The 18,746-nt window shown below is 38.3% G+C and overlaps 1 long non-coding RNA gene across 1 annotated transcript; it reads left to right on the forward strand.

Annotated features, from left to right (window-relative positions):
• Positions 1-267: 267 nt before the first annotated feature.
• LOC309395700 lies at positions 268-17,885 on the forward strand. Its single transcript, XR_014175977.1, has 3 exons — positions 268-309; positions 4,192-4,246; positions 17,752-17,885. It is a non-coding gene; the product is annotated as an uncharacterized lncRNA (long non-coding RNA).
• Positions 17,886-18,746: the final 861 nt, after the last annotated feature.

The raw sequence follows: 18,746 nt of genomic DNA on the forward strand, positions 1-18,746 counted from the left end.
AGTCCTCTCTTTTGCCCTGGAGGCATGACAGTTTGAAATGCAGCTATTGTATCATATGACTTTTTTTTTCTGTGAATGAAATACTGGTTGACTAACAATAAATATGTTCCTCTTAGGCCATATAGATACTTAACATCAACAACTCCAGCAGTTTCCAGTTCTCACCAATAGTATCATTTTAATTACAATGCAATATACAGTATTTATATATTTTAAGGATTTACTGTTATTATGAAGTTAAAATAAAAGCTACCATTGTTGAATGCAGCTGAATCCTTGAGAGATAATATTGTTATTCACTGGGGACAGGTAAAGAAAGAACGTGAAGTGTTTTTGCTACATATGCTGATGTATTAAAAACAGATTTTCTTTTACAGAAATGCTGGGGGAGGAATGGGGGATCCAATCTTTAGCTGTTAAATAGCTGTGACAATCCTTGAGTCACCTACTGTTTTAAAGAGATATTATTTTGACTTCACAAAATGATGATTTAAAGGAGAAATCTTCTGTTTATCTGTTAGGAGTTAAATTCATCCTTATTAGTTCTGATGGACTCTTGTTTAGCTTATAGCTCATCTGAAGATTTCCAAATTCCCTCCTCTGAGCAGCTGTGATTCATACTTGAATTTCATCCTAGATCTAACTACAGGCCCCAAGTTCCCTAAGGAAGTCTTGCATAAGCATTGTTCTCAATTAGTAGTGCAGAGATTTGAGAGAAAGCAAGAGGTCTTTGCTTTTGTTGGCACTGGGACATTAAAAATAAGTGGCCAAGTCTCTTTCAGATGTCTGTGTGTAAATTTAAATCCCTCTTAATGGTAATGGGAGCTGCATATGTGTTCTGAGGAAAGAGTCTATATCCCCTAAGCAAGCAAAGTGGGCAAAGCCAAGAAAAATCAAAGTTTGTTGCATTTAGAACTGGCTAAAGTAATAGTTTTTCAGGAATGATTTTACGGGTTAAGTAAATCTGTCCAGCTGTGATGGGATTTCATGTCCCAGGAAGATGTGTTTTATTTACTAACTTTTATACCTTTGAGAAGGAGGGGGGGAATAAGTTTCCAAAAATACTTGAATGGAAAGGAAACAGCTGTTTGCAGAGATGAGCTATGATGGTCAATGAAAGTTCTGAGTGAGAGGGTGCGCATGGATTGTGCTCACAAGTTCTTCAGCTTGGCAGAAACCATGGGCACCCATTAATTATGTCATTCCAGAGATTTTTTTCTAAAACAGTAAAGTCCCCTTCTCTCTTGCTCAGGAAAGTTGCTGGCAAACAACTGTTGGATACATTTGATATCAGAATAATGTGTTTTAATAGTATTTCTCCATAAAGAGCAATCTGGCAATGGAATCAAGAACCATTCAGTATCTAAAACTGAGCAAATCAAAAATACTAATGGGTGTAACTTAACCTTTAGCTGTCAGTTGTGTTGGACTACAGACACCATCAAGCTCAACAATTTTAGTCTCAAGAATACTGCATTAATCAATTTGCCTTGTATAAATCTAAGCAAATGTAAGAAACACAAGTCGCTGTTTTCTGCATGGCTGGTATATAAATAGTTGCAGAAGCATAAAAGGCTAGTTCAAAACTAATACTTTAAACTATTAATTTCATGTTATATAATTAGTGTATATATTCAAAATGAGATGTGAAAACAACTTGAGTGCTACCTCTCCAGCTAGCAATTTCCATTGCTTCTTTACTCAGATATATCTACAGTATTTCTGGTTCAAATGAGTGTCCAGGTATTGCTTATTGGGTTCCTCTGTCCGAAGCAGGAGGAAAGTTATGATCTTAGTGGAAAAAGCATTATCTAGTCTGTTTCTGGATATACAGTAACAAATTCTTGCAGCAAAGATGGAAAGGATGAAAAGAGCTTAGATGTTATTACAAGAAAGGGGGGTGGGGGAAATCAACACAAAGATGAACTTAAAAATGGCATATGATAATACTTAGGTCAAGTCCGCCTTGCACAAGCTCTATTTCCCTCTGATTAACATAACCACTGGTCTCCACACTAATAATTCTCAAAGAAAACATAATTTCTACCAAGCTCCAAACTAAAGGCACTATAACATGTGAAGAATTGGGCTTTGTAAAATCTTCATCTGTGGGTTATTTTCACAAAACAGGACTCTGTGACATAAAGCTATCTTTATGACTGCCGAAACATCTTTGGACAGGCTGGCTCAATGGCCCTTGAAACAGAGATAAGCACTGTCACCTATGGTCAGCAACGACTAGAAGAGTAAAATCTAGAAGGACTCTTTTACCTCTTTCTTCATGGCACAATTCCAATCACAACATTCCAAAGCATTTTGAAGTCAGCCGTGTGATTATATAATAATAATAATAATAATAATAATAATAATAATAATAATAATAATAATAATAATAATAAATTTGGATTTATTAGCCGCTCCCTTTCCAAGTAGGACTCGGGGCGGCGTACAATGGAGCATAAAACATAAAAAATATATAACAACACCAAACGTACATACATACACAGCATACCTACATACATACACGGAGGAGGAAACAAATTACATCAATAGACAGTTAAAAATCAACTTTAAAATACCCCAATTGTAAAAACCCAATAAAAATTAATATTTAAGGACAATTTAAAACAGTTTGGAGGAATGGGAAAATTACGATTGCGATTGAGCCAGGCCGGATAATTGAAAGAGGTGGGTCTTCAGCTGTACACGGAAGGAGCGGAGATCGGAAGTAATCCTAATGTCACGGGGGAGGTCATTCCACAGGGCTGGGCCCATCACAGAGAAGGCTCTGCTCCTGGGTGTCGCCCCCCGACACTGTTTGGCGGACGGCACCCGGAGAAGTCCCTCTCTGTGTGCGCGAATTGGTCGTAGGGATGTGTGGGGCAGGATGCGATCCTGCATATAACTAGGCCCTGTGCCATGGAGCGCTTTAAAGATCATAATCAAAACCTTGAAACGCACTCGGTAGACCACAGGCAGCCAGTGCAGCTCGCGCAGGAGAGGTGTTACAGGGGAGTATCTAGTCCTCCCCATAATCACCCGCGCGGCCGCGTTCTGGACCAACTGTAGTCTCCGAGTGCATCTCAAGGGAAGCCCCATGTAGAGAGCATTGCAGTAATCCAGGCGAGACGTCACTAGCGCATGGGTGACTGTGCGTAGGGCATCCCGGTCCAATAAGGGGCGCAATTGGCGCATCAGGCGAACCTGATGGAACGCCCCCCTTGCCACGGCTGTTACATGGTTGTCCATGGACAGCCGGGCCCAAATTGCGCACCTGTTCCATGGGGGCTAGTTGGACGCCCCCGATGGCCAGAGATGGAAGCACCTGGTTGAACCGGGAGGCCGGAAGCCACAGCCACTCCGTCTTGGAAGGGTTGAGTTTTAGTCGGTTGCCATCCATCCAGACCCGTACGGCCTCCAGACACCGGGACATCATTTCGACGGCCTCATTGGGGTGGTTCGGAGTGGAAATGTATAGCTGAGTATCATCAGCATACAGATGATATCCCACTCCAAAACCACGGATGATCTCGCCCAGCGGTTTCATATATGTGTTGAACAGGAGAGGCGAGAGCACCGATCCCTGTGGCACTCCACATGTGAGTGGCCTCCGGGTCGAACTCTGCTCCCCTGTCAACACACGTTGCGTCCGACCAGAGAGGTAGGAGCCAAACCACCGTAAAACGGTGCCCCTGACTCCCAGCCCCTCTAGCCGGTGCAACAGGATACCATGGTCGATGGTATCGAACGCCGCCGAGAGATCTAATAGGACCAGGATAGAGGAACAACCCCTATCTCTGGCCCTCCAGAGATCATCAACCAATGCGACCAAGGCCGTCTCCGTGCTGTGCCCGGGTCGGAAGCCGGACTGGCGCGGGTCTAGATAATCATTTTCCTCCAGGTGACGTGGGAACTGCTGTGCTACCACACTCTCTACAACCTTCGCTAAAAAAGGAAGGTTGGAGACTGGACGATAATTGACTAGGTCCATTCTCTTGTGATTCTCTTCTGCCTGTCCAGATGGTTGAAAAAAGTCTGTGAACACCCTGAACCAATCAGTAATTTGGTTAAACTTTCTAATTTGGAAATGTAAAAATTATGATTTAGTCACTGTACTGTTCTCTGAGTTATCACAGCTTTATGATAACAAAAATTCCTTTGTTATTTCCTATTTCTTATATAACATAACAGAATAATAGAGTTGGAAGGGACCTTGAACATCTTCTAGTCCAACTCTCCTGCTCAGGTAGGAAATCCTATACCATTTTATACAAATGATTGTCTAATGTCTTATTAAAAACTTGCAGTGTTGGAATATTCCCAACTTCTGGAGGCAAATTGTTCCATTGATTAATTGTTCTAAATGTATGAAATTTCTCCTTAGTTCTAGCTTGTTTCTCTCCTTGATAAATTTCCATCCATTGCTTCTTGTCCCACCCTCAGGTGCTTTGGACAATAGCTTGACTCCCTCTTCTTTGTAGCAGCCCCTGAGGCCTTGGAACAGTGCTATCATATCACTCCTAGTCCTTCTTTTCAGTAAATTACATGAAATGTGAGAAGTAGATAAATTGCTGCCCCCTTCTAGTTTGTTCAACCTATGGTTTATTTATTTGTCAGGTCACATGGCACACAGATGATAAAGGGAGAAAACTGAGCATCAAATGACCATTCTGCATGATTGGTTGTAAAGAAAAAGTAATGACTTGCTTGAGTTGAAAGCCTGGGAGGTGAACTAAGGCAAAAATTTCATGCATGTCACTTAAATAATTGGGGGGGAAAAATCAAACATAAATTGATTAGAAACTGAGAACAAGGATTTGCATTTGTTCTGCCAGTAAGGTTTCTATGCTATCTGTTATACATTTATGAATTCAGGTTCAGAGAAATGAGATGAAACAAGAGGATATGCTGCTGCCAAGAAGGGTGACATTCTGAGACATTCACATCATTGTGATACCAGTAACCACTAATAAAAATGTTTCAAATGGATGTCTGTCAAACAATGGAATCAGCAAAGAAAACAAGAGACTTATACTGAGCAACTTAAAGTTTTGAGCTAGTTCGTGGATTTTAGATCTATCCATCAAAAAAATCTGGATATGAATACAGAGCATAAGCCATTGGAGAAGACATTGAGGCTTAGAATCACCAAAGAGAATTAGGAAAGGAAGTGCTGTGGAAGGAAGGTTTTGAGATACCATCATGCACAATTCTTTCATTTTGCTTTCCTTCCTTTGATTTCAAGGTAGACTGAAGAGCATAGGAGCATATCTAGTTTCCAGTGATAAAAGGAAAACACTGGTAGCACCTGAGTAAAAGTTTATGTTGAAGGATAATTTGTGTTGTGTGGGAGTGAGAGAAGTAGAATGGCTACATTCCTTGTTGTAACCTAGGGAGAGCATTGACCACCAGGGTAAACTACAGCTTAGCAGGCAACTGATATTGAAGAAGGAGCAGGATTAGACTTCAGCAAATCAATAGCAGATACACTAAAAAGGGAAGCAAATCCCACAACCTCATCACCTCAGCAGATACTGAGAATCTATAGCCATTCAGTAACTACAAAGCACCTTTCCCTCCTCTCCTCCCCCCAAAAAACAAAGATTAAAACTCTGTAAAACCAACACATCACCATCTGGCAGCAACAGAAACCAACTAACTTGAAAGGGATTAAATGGTGACTAAAGACTTTGTTATAAGCTCAGGCAATGAAGAAGAACACAACTATGCATAGGACAGTTTAGAAATTAGATAAATGCCTATAAAGTGGTCTATGTGTAATAGGTTTAGTAACAGGTATTAAGGTAGAGGTTAGTAAATAGCTAAATTGTATAGTTTTTTAAAGCAATAAAAGCTTTCATAATGAAGATAACAGTCTCTTTCTTGGTGGTCGGTACCATTCCCAATTTCACTTACTTATTTATTAAACAAATTTATATGGCTGGCCAACTCACACAAAGAGATTTCAGGTAGCTTATAACATTAAAAATCCACAACATAAAACCATAAAATCCCACCACTGCCACCACTGTGCCAACCATTTGATCAGCTCCATATCAACCTAACATCCCTGCTCCACCAAAAGAATCATGTTGGTTGATTGGTTGCCCTCTGACACCACTGGATGACATCACGAGATCTCGCTGCTTTAGCAGAGTAAGGAAGATACACACCCTGGTCAGTGTCTCTTTGCACTTCTACCATCAGGCAGAAGACGTCAAAGTATAGCCAGCTGAACAAACAGGTTCAAAGATAGTTTCTATCCTTGGGCTGTCAGACTTTTAAATACAACCACAATCACTCCATGCACACGCTAGTTTTTTTTCTTTTTCTTTCTTTTTTCGCTTCTGTTATAATTTTGCACCAGTGAGGTTAAAACCAATTTTGTTGTATTTAAATACAATGACAATAAAGATTATACTTATACTTATGTCTGTAGGGCTTTCTATTAATTAGGCAGGGCCAATCTTATCCCCAGGAGAGTAATATTGTAATGGAAGGAGCCACAACAGAGAAGGTTCTTTTTCTGGCTCTCACTAGAAGTACTTCCTTAATGGAAGGTACCTGTAATGTACACTGGTTTATTCTCCTGGTAGTCTGGATAGATGTAACTGGGAAAAGATGGTACTTGAAATAATCTGGCCCCAGATCTCAAAGAGATACTGTCTCATCAGAAGACAGGTAAAGTAGGAGATTAATCTTGTAATCTTTACATAAATACAAGAAATCAAAGTCTAACCCTTTGAATATCATTGATTTTATCTAGTATTTCCTGTTAGGGATGTAACCCTAGTCTTGGCTTGGCAATGTATATAAGCCATGATTGTAACAAATGTATCTGTTACTTTAAATGCTAGAGATGTAATTGGTTGCTGTTACCTCAAGCAGCCATAAGAAGGAGCCAGAATGACTGTTAGCTCTCTGTTAGACGCTGATCGGTGTACTTGTTTTGCTACTGTTAGCTGTTTTGTGTGCTAAACTGATTATTTGATAACTAACTGACTGTACCGTGTATGACTTGGACTGTAAACTGAACTCTGAATAACTCTCTATTTCCACATAGTAAACTACTATATTTTATACTATTTAGTGTACCTGTATGCTGGTTTGTGTGTGTTCTTGCATACCACTCTCATTATGCTTCTCTGCACACTCGCTCTCCTAACAGGTAGCTTACTTAGTTAACACTTCCTATGGGCAAACTGCCAGTTTGGGAAGATTCCTATGAAAAAGACAACTGAACAATAAAGTAGCATGTTTAAACTCTTCATATGTGAGCCTGGTTGCACCTGATATCAAACCATACAAGGCAGCGATGGTGAACCATTTTTGGCTCACATGCCATAAAGGGGACAAGCATAGGGGGGGTCCAGGCGTGCCACACCCATAATGCAACATGCGACACCCTCCCCAGTGAGGGGTCGCTCCCCCCATTTTTTGCATGCTTTTTTTGCCCTCTCCAGGCTCCAGAGGCTTTATAGGAGCCTGGGGAGGGCAAAAACATCTTCCCCTGCTCCCTCGGAGGCCCTCCGGAGGCTTCAGGTACCTTCAGGCGGCTTCCCTGAAACCTCTGGAGGGCAAAAAACAACTCTACAAGCAAACCAGACTTCCAGTTTGCTCGTAGGGTCAGTTTTATCCCTCCAGAGGCTTCAGGGACCTTCAGGAGGTTTCCCTGAAGCCTCCGGAGGAATAAAAACGACCCTACGGGCAAACCAGAAGTCTGTTCCCGTTCCCGGTTTTTTGTGCTTCAGGGAAGCTCCTGAAGCCTTCGAAGGGCCTCTGGAGCTTGGAGCGGGCTAAAAATGGCTTTTAAAAAGGCTGAACTCAGCTGGTCAGCTGACAGGGCAACGCCTCACGTGCCCTGAAAAATGGCTCTGCGTGCCACCTGTGTAATCTGTTTCATCCAAAATCCTCTGGAAATGCAGTATAGCCACATTCTCTATAACTTTCTTCAAAAAAGGAAGGTTAGAAACAGAAGCAAAAATGTTCATCGGGGTAGGATCTATCATGGCTTCATAAGAAAAAAAGGGACAAACTACAGCTTCCTTAAAAGGACTGGGGCACCATTGTCTCATCAAAGAAATATTAACCACAGCCAGTACCTAGCCCTGTCTCATCTCCCTGGAGGCTTTTACCACATAACTAAAACAATGGTGGATATATTTGACTCTACTCCCAGGAAAAGCAAGTTAAACTCTTCCAGAACCATAAGCCTGGAGAACTCCACTACTAACCATGCAGTGATATCTCATAGCTCTGTCAGGAAGGTTGCTACAAAGCAGGGAGTTGGTACAAAAGCAGCCATCACAACTGGTCCCTTCCTAAGACAAAACAGCACCCTAAGACCCAGGTAAAGAGATTGAGATCATAGAGTCAGAATGTGTCACTGGTACAAGACATTAAGGTTGTTTCTTTGTTGTATTAACTAGTGGTGGGATCCTGCTGGTTTAATAACCAGTTTGGTGACTTCCGGTTGTACTTCCGGCACCTGCGGAAGCCTATCCGCGAACTCTGCAGTCAGCTCTGACCTCTCTCTGTTGGAAAGTTCAAATTCGGACCATAGCCATCATGAATGGGTGGTGAAATAAAGGGGGACTGCTTGGCAGGTAGAGAGCCGCATCTCTCCTCTCTGACTTGGAAAGCTCTCTTATCTGAAGACGAGGAGCAGCAGCAGCCAAAATGGCTACCATAAGGCAGGGGACAGCCAAGACTGTGCTGGAGTGGAGAAAATGAATAGAGTGTGATCTGGGTAAGAAAATATTTTGTATTGTAAGTTGACCCTAGAAATCCATAGGAAAGCATATTTAAAGCTATTTTTTTGAAGCGGTGACTGAGCACACAAGAAAAATACCAGATAATTGAAGAAGGAAAAAAAATCTGTTTTTTAAATGATAAATAGAAACTTGCTTCTCAAAGTTAAAATGTTTGATACTGAGAGCATTTAAAACCTGGAAGTCCCAAAATTTAAAGTCCCAAATTTCTTTCAAACAATAAGCCTGTAGTATTGAATTAATTCTGTGCTCAATAGGCCCTATATTTATGATATTTTTCTGAAACATCTTTCACAAATACCCATTTGCTTTCTCAGATGCGACAGCAGTTTTGAAAGGATGCAATTTGAAAAGCACACGCAGAAAGCAGGAAATAGATAAAACACCCTTCTACTCCTTCATGTCATTCCATCCATAGCTGCTCCCTTTTTTCCTAAAAACAAAAATGTTGCTAGGGTTTTGTCATATATGCTTGCATGTGGCATCTTATTCAACTTTTAACTCTCTTGCGCAACAGTTCAAGAAACAATGCCTTCTGTTGATTCCTTTCTCTCCACCCCCATTGTTCATTGGGGGGGGGGTTGTGACTATAAAGCTCAGAGGTTTTCTAAACAGAATCATAAATCAAAGAAGACGCAGGATATTCATCTGAACCACATGTTGGGAAACATGCTTTCCAATCCCACATGAAAGCTACATCAGCCAGATGTGATTGAAATTTTCTTAAAACTGTATCGGAAATAAGTTAGTCTTGGTAAGAAATCTAGGGACTCTACAAAAATATCAATTGCTTCATATATCCATATGCATATACATATACATATACCAGGGACGTGTATATATAATATTATAATATTATATACATGCGTCCGGCCGCACCTGGGAGCTGCGGAGGCAGAAATGTTGTCGGCGCTCCCGGATGATGAAGCCATGAAAGCGACTGGGTCGTTCCCCAGTCGCTTTCGTGGCTTCATCATCTGGGAGCGCCGACAACATTTCTGCCTCTGCAGCTCCCGGGCGGGGCCAGACGGAGGTAGCCAGAATGGCGCCGAGGCAATCCGGGGGGCGAACGACCGAGGATCAGGCTGCCTCGCTCACTCTTTCGTCCGCCCGGACCGTCTCGGTGTCGCTGTGGCTACATCCGTCCGGCCGCGCCCGGGAGCTGCGGAAGCAGAAATGTTGTCAGCGCTCCCGGATGACGAAGCCACGAAAGCGACTGGGTCGCAGATGAAAGAGCGAGCAAGGCAGCCTGATCCTCGGTCGCTCACCTGCCAGACTGCCTCGGCGCCATTCTGGCTACCTCCGTCCAGCCGCGCCCGGGAGCTGCGGAGGCAGAAATGTTGTTGCAACTGCAATATGCAGTCGCAAGGAGCGCGCAAAGTCCAGCAGAGGCAGGAAGGTTCTCGTCGTTCCCCAGTCGCTTTCGAGGACTGCAGAGCGTGAGCCGGCGGAGCATGCTCAGGAAGGCGGGGAATGGGATCATGTGTGCTGGAGGCTGAGGCAGCCTCAGCCTCCAGCACACGTGATCCCATTCCCCACCTTCCTGATGACATCACCAGCGTCACCAGCCATAAACCTCACCGCACATCACTGACATATACATATACATATACATGAGAGAGGGGGAGGGAGAGAGACAGAGACAGAGACAGAGAGAGAGAGAAAAACAGTATATAAAAATATTGTTTAAAAATGTTCCTGTGCTAAAAGGAATACAAGTTACATTAGTTTCTAAGATTTCAACTATATGAAAATTTTATTTTGTGCAATGTCTTATTAACTTTAATTATAAAGCATAGGCGCAAATTTGGAAATGTCCTGATTTTCCAACTAAAGCAGACTAATCTGCACAGGTTCAAAAGATTCCAAATTGATATATACATGTCTTAATGCTGCCTAGATTTCATTAATGATTGGAACACTCATAAAGGGATTCTCAAAAGATTTTCAAAATTTTATTTCTCCCCCAACTCTTCATATGCACCTAAATATTGCTTTACAGTATTAAAAGTGTAACTCAAAGATGTTCAATTTTCCATGGCAAATATTCTCATCTGGTATTGGCTCCTTGGTACATTCTTTCAATCAGAAAACACCGCAGTTTGCCACCATTTCACATGGCTTTTGTTTAACAGAATGATTTGGGTTTTATTTTTTTCAACTATGGTGCAAACACAAAGCCAGTGAGATTGGGGCATTTAAAAAAATGAAAATTAGATATGTATGTGCTTAGGCACTTGGTAGGAAATTTGGTCAGAATAAGGGAGCATTAAGCACTGTAAAGTTCCTTGCAGAATAGCATAAAAGAGTTTCTAAGGTTATAGGGATCAAACTGTTTGGGAGTGTTTTGTGTTAAAAGCAAAAGGCTTTTCCAACATTTTTCCAACAAGTATGTGTCAATTATAAAATAAAATTTGGATCTAGGGATTATTTCCTAACAGAAATTGAACTATCTATAAAATCACCATGTTGGAAAATAAGCTAGTTATAATGGCTGATGCCCATTCCTAAATAAAATTGATCCACAAGGCAGGGACAGTGCAATTCTTAAATTAAGGAGAAAGAAACATGTGCAATAGGCCAAAAGCATTTTGAATAAAGTGGTTGTAAAATTGTGAAAGGTTAGTTTCATTCTGGATTACTGAAACCACCTAAATCCAACATCTGCCTAAGCAACTCATATTTATTAAACAGCAGTAATGCTGAAGTACGTTCAGCTCAGGATAAACGGCAAGTGACTCTTGGCAGCTTGAGCTTCCTTGCATTTATAAAGCTATCTATTTTAAACTTGAAGTGGAAACTTTGATTAAAGCCAGTTTTTAAAATGTCAGATCACCTCCAGGAAGGAAAACAGAAAGGTCTGTCAGGAAGTCTGCAAGTACAAAGTGTCCTGCAAAGTATGTGAGGCAAGAGTTGATGAGAAATCACAATAAAGTTTCCTACCCTGCTTTTCTTATAACAAACCAAACAAGCTTGCAAACCTATGTTTCAGAAAATGAAATCATATTAGATCATTAAAAATGGCAAGCATTTATAATCTACATAAGAGCCGTGCAGAATGTGAAAGTTTATGTTGCTGTATATGCAGTTATTAATGGACATTATATGCTAATAAATTGATGGAAAGACATTTCACCCCATTAAAAACAGGAGAAGATAATAAATTAAGGAGGACAAAGAAGTAGTATGTTCAGACACTACAGAATAGACAACAATGCGGCCAACTAAACTTTTGCAGATTTTGCTATAAAGTCATTAAAATCGGAATCAGATTACATGCTATAAGACTGAACATTCCAGTCTTATAGCATGTAATTTGGTTCCGATTTTAATGACTTTATAGCAAAATCTGAAACATTCCAGAAGGAGGAGCCAACGTCACGACGATACGGACGTGCGGTCTCAATGCTCCGAGACCTCTGCAGATACTTTTGCCACTGGGTGATCCAATCGGACCTAAACCGTCCCATAGAGATGGTGAACAGGAAGAATACATCTTGCTGATCTCAGGGACACCGCAAGGTCCCTGATCGATCCAAGAGAAGTTCTTCAAGCCGGCAACAAAAAGTCCAGCCCCAGGCTGATGAAGGTGGGACGGCTCCAGAACGGAAGGGAAGAGGGAAGAGAAAGTATGTCCATCTGGTGAGGAAACTTTATTGTTTTGGAAAAGACTGCCCAAATTTTTTTTTAAAAAAAGTTAAATTAAATCCGAAAGCAGAAGAAAATAAGTAGCGAAATTAACCTATATTGGATTTCTTTGAATAGTGTGTTTAATTTTACTTTGTGGGTTGAAGTGCTTGCAACTTTTTTTAAAAAGAGAACGGATCAGTTTTTCTTCTATTTTTTTATTTTTATTTTTAACCTATGTATTAAAGTCTTATTTCAACAAGGACTTTTATTACTTGCTATTAATTCTATTTGATAACTCTGTTTCTTTTAAGTTTGAAATAACATTAGAGAATGGGAAGCAATACTGCCACTTGGAAACTGGAGGTTTGAGTTTTTGAAACAATGCACTTTCCCTTTTCCTTTTGATCTCACTGACTTTGTATCTCGAGGCTTGGCAACTTGTTTATAGAAAGTGATAAGAAGCAAGGGCACAAATTTTTTTTACAGGTGCATTTTAAGAGCCTTACTGGCAGTGGGAGAGGAAAAGAAACAGAACCTTATTTTTTGAAGATTATAAATGAACTTGTGTTTAAGCTAATTTAATATAAGAAGCCTTGAAAGCCATAGTGCCAGTATCTACTAGTCTGTCAAAATGGCACAATATTCAAAAGAAACAATACCTTTGCGAAACAGCTTGGCTGGAATTCAAAATTTATTAGAAATAACAGAGAGAATTGAGAAGAAGATGGAAAAAATAGAGTTTATAACAGCAAAAAATGATGGGATCAGAGTCCCAAAAATTGAAGGGGAAAATGATTATAAAGACAAGACAACTGATTACCAGTGGAGTGAATGTGGTTGAAAATGGGAAAAGGGGAGTATGGAAAAGGGAATTAGATCGACAGGAACTATACCCCAGATTTCAAGGCATGGAAGAAGAAAAAAGAGGAAAAACTATGGATTTAAGGAGAGAGAACTTCTCAGAAGCAAGATTGACAACAAAAGATAACCTGATTAAAATAGCAGATGGGGGGCATCAAGATTACTTAAGTGATGCTACAAGCAATAAGCTGCAGAGAGAAGTCCACAAAAAAATTATTAAGGAAATAAATAGAAGATCAATTCCACAAATGACAAAAGAAATAAGACTGTATTATTACTGGAAGGATACAGACTGATATATGAAAGTTGATAATAAAAAAATTAGTTGTTTTTAGTAATTAGTTATTAGTAATTTAGTAATTTATAGAGTGCTATGTTAAATAATTGATAAGGATAATAAGGCACATACATGTGTTGGTTTTATGAGAGGAAATTTGATATAATTAGTGAATGATTTTTTTTGTTAATAAATAATATCTATAACAATAACAATGAAATGACAAGGGATATAGTGAACAATATATATATATATATATGTACTGGTTTAATAAAAGGAATTGGGATACAAATTGTAAACATGATTTAGAAAGGAGGATTAGAAACCTTGTTATCAAACATAATTAATTTTTACTTAGAACATGCTATAAAGGGTAATGTTATTAGATGATATTAGAAATAATTAATGAAATGCTACTATGTGCTTGTGTTTTTTAATTTTGGACTATTTCATGTAAAAGGATGTTAAAACAACCACAGTCAAATGAGAAGCATGGTATGTTGGTAGCAAAATATATAAAGATTTTTTATTTAAAATACATAATGTGATTTGAATTATAAGCAATGACTGGAAGGGATGCAAGTTATTTGTAACCAGTTGACACGCTTCTACAATGTAATTAGTGATCAGTGATTTAGTAATCTTTAGAGTGATATGTTAAATAAATAATTGATAATGATAACAAGGTACACACATGTGTTGGTTTGAAGAGAGGAAACCTGATATAATTAGCGAATGAATTTCTATTAATAAATAACAATTATAACAATAACAATGAAATGACAAGGGATATAGTGAACAATATATATATGTACTGGCTCAATAAAAGGTATTGCGATACAAATAGTAAACAGCAACTTGGAAAAGAGGATTAGAAATTTTGTTATCAATCACAATTAATTCTTACTTAGAACATGTTATAAAGGTATAATGTTAGTGGATGATATTAGAAATAATTAATGAAATGTCATTATGTGGTTGTGTTTTTAAATTTTTGATTACTTTATGCAAAAGGACGTTAAAACAGTAAAGTCAAATGAGAATTGTGGGATGTTGATAGTAAGATATATAAAGATTTTTGATTTAAAATATACAGTGTGATATGAATTATAAGCAATGACTGTGGAAGAGATGCACAAAAGTTATTTGTAACCAATCGACACACTTCTACAATATGTAACGAAAGATGATTTTATTTTATTTTATTGTGTTGTGTTTGTCTGTTTAACCAAAAGTAAAAAAATTCTTTTCAAAAAAAAAAAGACTGAACATTCCAGAATACCTACAGAAGATTCTCCTAGAAAAAAATCATGGAAAATTATGATGAAAATATTATGTTGATGAAGATAATATGGCATAAGAAGAAAAAATTGGGAGCATCTGGTTCTGATTATCTAGTTACTCAATGAGTTAATATAACTAGTACAGTGCTTCTCAATTATTTTCTGTCATGCCCCCCCTAGGAAGAAGAAAACATTTCGCGCCCCCCGCGCGACTGTAAATAGTATCATTTGTCTATAAAATTGTTATAAGTACACCTCTGCATAACACCTTATTAACGTATAAGAGAATAAAAAAAGAAAGAAATGTGGATCAATTTACAACAAAGAATAGCTTTATTAACTGTAGCAGAAAAGATTTAAAGGAGCACAGGATTTAAAGGAACACAATATTTAAAAAAACTTTAACCTGCAAAACAAAAATATATAAAATAATTTGAGCTGAGCCCCCCTTTACGGAGCCTCGCGCCCCCCTGGGGGGCCCGCCCCACTATTTGAGAAGCACTGAACTAGTAGCATAGCCTGGATCTCATCTGAGACAAAAAAAACACATGGAGAAGCCAACTAGGTGTGTGTGCGTGCGTGCATGCACGCATGTTTATATTGTGAGTGTATACACTCATACACACATACTAAAACTATCATGCCTATTTGTCATCTACAACTGGATGAAATGGCCATTAAGGAAACAATTTTTGACTTGAGGTATCTCAAATGAGCTAATTTACAGAATATATCCAAAAATCTGGAATCCTGTGGGATTAAAATTTGAAAAAGTTATGGCTGCTTCAGGGCTTCTGTGTCACCATCCTGGCATGATCAGTCATGGTCATATGTTCATCATTTCCAACGCTCCCTGACAATTTACCACAAGTCAATGGCAAAACCAGGTGGAAACCTGAACCTGATCATGATTGCCAACATTCCCTGCTGGCTTCCAACAAGCAGTCAGTGGGGAAGCAGGCCAGAGGTTGCAAGTTCAAGGATGACAGCAGAAAACTAGATTGGGGTTGGGGTTGGAGCAAGGGATTGCACAAGAGATTTGGTGAGAGTTAGGGAGGGTATGCAAAAAGCATGGAGCAATTAAGGGGTTGTGTGCTTAGGATACCTAAGAGGTGCTACAACAGTCAGGAAAGGAGTGTGATGGTGCAGCACAGGTCAGGACAGGTGTGCAAGAGTGTTACATGAATTGGGAAGTGTGCATGGGAGTTCACAAATGACTGTCATGGCACAAATGCAGAGAGATTTGGGAAGATTGCATAGGTGCAATAGAATAACCTGAAAAATTTGCAGCCTTCCTGATGGCTTTCTTATTGACATTCTCAGTGCAAGGTTTCCACAAGCAAAGACAATGGGAAATCATTCATAGTCATTCTTTTTCTCTGCTTGGGTTAGTAAATATCTCTGAAAAAAATGATGCAGTGGATCACATATTGCCTAGACTCCGACTTCAACAATCTGTTTTGGGACTTCATGATGTTTCAAGAGATGTCTGAATCTGGACTACCATCAAAACAATCAGTGTTACATCTAAAAATGAAAATGATAGGATGCTACTTGTTAGATATGATTGTGATTAAATTTTACTGAGAAATCAATCAGTCCTTTATGCAAATGCAACATAAACTATAAAGATGATTTCTTATAGAGTGAAACCCATAAAGATAAAATGCAAAACACAGTGTTAAAAACATCCAAAAATATTGTGTGTGTGTGTGTGTGTGTGTGTGTATTATTCATCTATTTGCAAATTCAAAACAAAATATTAAACATACATTTAGCACTGCTTGTCAAATTGTCCCTCCACTCTAGTATGAGAATGAACAAAAATAAAAAGAAATCAATTTCTATGATATTGTTAGATCTTTAAAAGATCAAGATTGTTAGAATTAAAAGAAGAGTATATAAAGTTGGCTTATTTGATCAAGGTTAAAATATATATGTTGTTTTTGATAAATCTTAAAGGATTTTTCTCACATCAAATTACAAAACTTTAAAAATTTGTTTATGGATCAGATATGGAATATGGGGAAATGATGAATTTTGTTTAATTTTAAGAGAAGATGATACAATATTAAAATTGTTTTTATTTTTTGTAGTGAAAGGGAAAGCTACTCTTTTCTTTTCCTTTACGACATTATTATTTTTTATTTTCTAGTTCTTTTCTAATTTTCTTTTCTGTACCTGCCCCCGTGTGCGTTTATGTGTGTGTCTGAGAGAGACAATAATATATATGAAAATAATAGTGTGCAGCATTAGCGCTACATTGGCGATACTAGCCAAAGTCTGAAATCTAGAATTAGATCATATCCATATTATGATCTTCGACAGGATCTTAATTCTGGATATTAAGTCCCGCTATACCAATCTATAGCAAAACAAAAAGTTCAAGGAGCGTAACATTATTTTGAAAATCTTGGAAAAATATATCTTTGTCTGGCACACTAAAAACAATAAGAATTGCAAGATATACACATGCATGTCTTTTATTTTGTTTTTCTATAGGAATACAAATGTTTTAAAGCATTGTTAAACTTTCTATCTAATTTTCTATTTGAATAGACTTCTGCTAAAATTAGAGATTCAAAGTTTAAAGAATGTACTTTAAACATTGCTTTGACTATTTTGATTTGATTCCAGTTGTCTCGAAGAACAAACAGCAAGCTTGAAATTTGAGGGCTCCCAAATTATGTTGACTTGCCTCTTCCACGCAAGTAACTCAGTTAGTTGTAATCATTCTCTCTAATTTTTGCCAATCCCAATAAGTTATTTTTATTACCAATTTCTCTAAATTATATGCTAACATAAACCACAAATAAACCCAAGTCTGAGGGGTTTTTTTGCATGTTACTTGGGTTAACTTTTCTAAAAATATGTCTAAGTATATGTCTTCACCAGACCAATTTTTTATTTTTATTGGAATGTGTTTCAGATATATACTCAAGGCCTGCAAACTGAAACAGAGGTGTTTCAAATACTTACCTTATTCTTTAGGCAAATACACACTGGTTATTCTGACATGTGATTGATGGACAGATGAACTAGTCTTCCTTCTCTTCAATAAACCCTTGATCTAGTGGCATTCGGCACAAACTACAATGACATCAAAATGATGAAATTAGTCATGATGATATACCAGCATTGCATTTACCGACTTGCATTGTGATGTCTGGCACAATTATCTGAGTCATGGCACACAACATATCACATACGTGGTCATAATTAATTTCAACATGGATACTTGTGATTCACTAACTATATGATTAATAAGCATTGTATACATGGCCAACAATACATTGTCCTTGGAAATATAACCTGGGATATAGTAAATACACATTTGATAGAAATAGAGATAGAGATGGAATCACACGTACACACAACACCATCAATCTGTTCTTTACTTCCAGACAAGGGTGAAACGGAATACCACGAAATCTGGGACAAATGGTACCGATGGTTAGAATCGAGGGAAAAAGGTCAGGACAGAAAAACACGGATAAGTTAAGAACTGGAAAATATGGTATTAATATTGTACGATAGGTAGGAATTTGATATTTATATGTACTGATAGTGACTATATGATGAAAGGGATTAATGGGTAGGTAATTTGACTGACTACACATGCCTATGTAATGGATATAAACTGTTATTGCTATAGGATCAAAAAAACTTTATGGAAATGACTATGCGAGAAAAGTTGCACTATGTCCAACATTTTTAATGTTTACCTAATAAAAACCTTTTTTAAAAAAATCTGTTCTTTACTTATGTTACCTTTTTTAAGAATTCAGAGCTAGTGTTTTAACTGTTAAATAGTAAGACTATGCATACTTGCATTTTTTTTTAGGATCACAACATCAGGGGTATAGGATAGCATTGTCTAACCTAAAACTTTTAAGGTTAAGCAGTACCCATTAGCTCACACTA

The sequence above is a fragment of the Natrix helvetica genome (genome assembly GCF_964273705.1).
Source record: "Natrix helvetica genome assembly, chromosome: 7".
Lineage (NCBI taxonomy): Eukaryota > Metazoa > Chordata > Lepidosauria > Squamata > Natricidae > Natrix > Natrix helvetica.